We start from the raw sequence: 3,455 nt of genomic DNA on the forward strand, positions 1-3,455 counted from the left end.
CAATACACGTGTCGTTACCACACTCCGGCCTTCTCCCTTGTTCCACCCGACCTGTGCGCATGTGTGCTGTGTATACTGTGTGGATTCATTAATACCAGTCCGTATATCTGCACATTTCAGAACTGACGTGTGCCGTCCTCTCGAACGTCGAATACCGCTGACTTCCTGACGTCCCACGCTACAGAAAAATAAGTGGTCGTACTTCGCTCGAATTTACGTACCAGATCTTCTTCGTGCATCGTCTCTAGGCGGCATGACGTCATTTACTCCCGCGGACAGTGTTGGTGGCCTGCCAATCCGTTTAAAGTAACGGGCTGTGCGTTCGATTCAGTTGAAGACTTCGTTACGACAAGAACATGAATAGGACATTCTGGATAGCCTAAACCGAGACCTACTTCATCGAGGCATTTTGAAGGCCGTTTAAGACAGCTGGATAACGATGGTGATGTTTTTGGAGGTTTAAAGTGTCTCGATTATTAGACAGCAGCTACTTTTCCCGTCTGCCAGCGACCCTCTTTAATCGCCTGGTTATTCACCTCAAGTACGGGAAGCAAGTCGTTAGGTAAAATCGAGTAGGCATTCATGCAAGTATCCTTGGTGGTTAATTGTATGCTACACGGAATCCCGCACCAAACCACTTTGAAGCTTCTACGGCCAATACGCCCGTTCCGGGTGCGGCTGGCCAGATGATCGGTCCATTTTCCAGCCCAGGATCACGTAGAGTTCTGATTGGCCGAAAGTGTGGACCTAATAGCCCGCCACGATCCGCCAAATGCCGTTGCCAATGCTGCGCCATGAAGGCGACGGAGTTTCCTGAATGTCGTTAACTTGTTCACTGTACACACGACGCGTGATGCACCTTTGGTGGTTCTTTCGATGAGAACTCTGGGTTGGAAAGTTAAACGCAGGGCGTGAGCTGAGGCATTGCCGTAATTACGCTACAAAGCCGGGATTGAGGAATGTTTGAAAAATAGCCCGGCGGTTGACCGTGATCGCCCGGCGATTATTCAATACGGTCGGAGTACTTTTAGAACCAAGGAGTACGGTGCTGCTCAAAAAGCACCTGGTATGCGCAGATGCATCAGGAGTGAGGCACTAATGCCCTAATACCTGCGTCCTCTGCCCGGGCTGGCCCCCTACAGCCAAGTAAGTCAGGCTGTTGAGTCATTGGCTCCGGGAAGGGTTTTTCAAAAATCCCAATTGGTGTATCGCGGTTGATACTCTTGAGTCAGAGGCTCAAGGTGCGGTACATCAACTAAACCCCTTTCGGCTTGGGCAAACGGGAAGTATCATTTGCCCTTGCAACTCTTCACTCACCGGCTTTCTCCCACACTCCCTCCATACTAATCGTACAATGCAGTGCAGTCATCATCATCATCACCATCATCATCATCATCATCATCATCATCATCGACACCTCCAAACAGTCAATCTGGCAATCTGGATGGACACTGACAAGATCGCCACTGGCATCGGTTGACAACCGTATCTTACAGCGTCTCCAACCAGGCGCAGTGAGAACCAGACAGTCCCCATCCTGGAGTAGCACCAACAGCACCCAAACGCTTCGTGATTTCTTTCATACCCCTCTGCCAAGTCAAGGGTTGGCCACCTCTCTGTTTACGCCAGTCTGAATTGGGCATGGAAAACAGCACTCCCTGTGGCAAACGATGGTTCGGCATACGCAACACATGGCCCAACCGACACAGCTTCTGGTACTAGACACATTTTTCAATGGAAGTACCCGTTTCACAAACGAAAACACGCTTTCTAACTGCCACGTTACGGATCCGTCGACACCAACCCACAGGAGCTATGGTCCTGAGATAACGATTGCCGGACACCTGAAGGCGTCTTAGTTCCGCTGCTTGAATAGGCCAAGTCTCACAGCCATACAACAAAACAGCCCGCACTATAGCTTGATACACATGTCTCTTGGGATTCAGGGATTCACCGATTTGACGCCAGGGGTGCTCAAAGTAGCAAACTCGACCCGAGCTTTGCAGATTCGTGCATCCACCTCATCTGTCACACTTTAATTAGAACCAATACAACTTCCAAGGTGTGATCGCTCCACAACTTTGAGTGCCCCTCCCTGGATTGTAAGCAGCATGTTCACCGACTTCATGTGCAAGGGCATGACTTTACACTTTGTGAATGCAAAGTGCATACCAAAGGATGGGATGACTTTGGTTTGGTCAATTAAAAACACTAGCGCTTTTTTCTCCTCTTCGAAGATGAGTACGATGTCATCCGTACATTTCAGATCGACAAGACTTTCGTCACAGGCTATTAGAACACCGGGGTTTTCGAGACCTTCCAGTGTTCGTCTCATGATTTCATTGGTCACTAAGTTGAACAGGAACGGGAGAGTGGGTATCCCTGACGGACACCACTTTGTGTGCGGAAGCTTTTGGAGGGCTCACCGTATACTCTCACACGTCCGGAAGTCGGGGAACGCAAAGAGCTTATTGTGTTCACGAAATTCCGGGGCATTCCTTGGTGGGCAAGCGTGTCAACCGAGTCAAATGCACCTTGGAAATCCAGGAATACTAGAATTTCGGGTCGTTTATACGTATGGTGTTGTTCTGGCACCTGAAGAAGTATGAAGATTTGGTCAACACCAACCCCTATAGGCTGGAATCCCTCTTGCTTTTCTCGAGCAGTGTTTTGCGAGCCACCACAATGCGACGAAGCACAGTTAACGCTAGCAGTTTCGTTACAACCGGGGTTGAGCTATCCCACCTGTGGTTGTCGCACTAACTACGAGCCAGTTTTTTAAAAATGGACACTATCACCGACTCTCCCCAGTTGTCTGGGACAGACTCCTTTACCCAAATGTAAGCAAATAGATCAGAAAAGCGTTGACTGAGGGCTTTACCCCCGTGTTTGAACAATGCGGTGGTGCTTGAGAGAACATATGTAGTCGTAAACCTCTGGGGCCGTAGGTGATTCCACGTTCACCGTCCAGGGTTCTACTTCACCTGTGGACTCTAGATGATTGCCAGCTGATGTCCACAACAGTTGTTGTTCGAAGTGTTCGGCCCAACGGTCGAGATGGTCACTCCCTTCCAGTGCTTGATGGCTTCGCTCACAGGTGGTTTCCAGGGACCGGTCGCACGAATCAACTGAAATAATCTCCGGGCATTACCGGCTTTATGGGCCTCTTCCATTTTTTTGGCTTTCTGTGTTCGTCATATTCACGGTCGGCTCGCACGCCCACTTTCTTCTGATAATCCTTCGCATGGAGTTATTCTCGGGACTGGCTGGGGTATTTCTGCGAGGTTTAAGCAGTGCCACTGTTCAGTTTGATATCCAATGTTTGCGCGCGCCTGGTTGAACCGTGCCACAGGCCAAATTTCCAGCACTATGCAGAGAGGCGGCAATCTCGTCCCAGTATGAGTTCACATCTGATGGTGGAACAGTTGGAAGTGACTCTAGAAGACGATTCTGGT

Source organism: Opisthorchis viverrini (assembly GCF_000715545.1).
Source record: "Opisthorchis viverrini unplaced genomic scaffold opera_v5_14, whole genome shotgun sequence".
In the NCBI taxonomy this organism is placed as follows: domain Eukaryota; kingdom Metazoa; phylum Platyhelminthes; class Trematoda; order Opisthorchiida; family Opisthorchiidae; genus Opisthorchis; species Opisthorchis viverrini.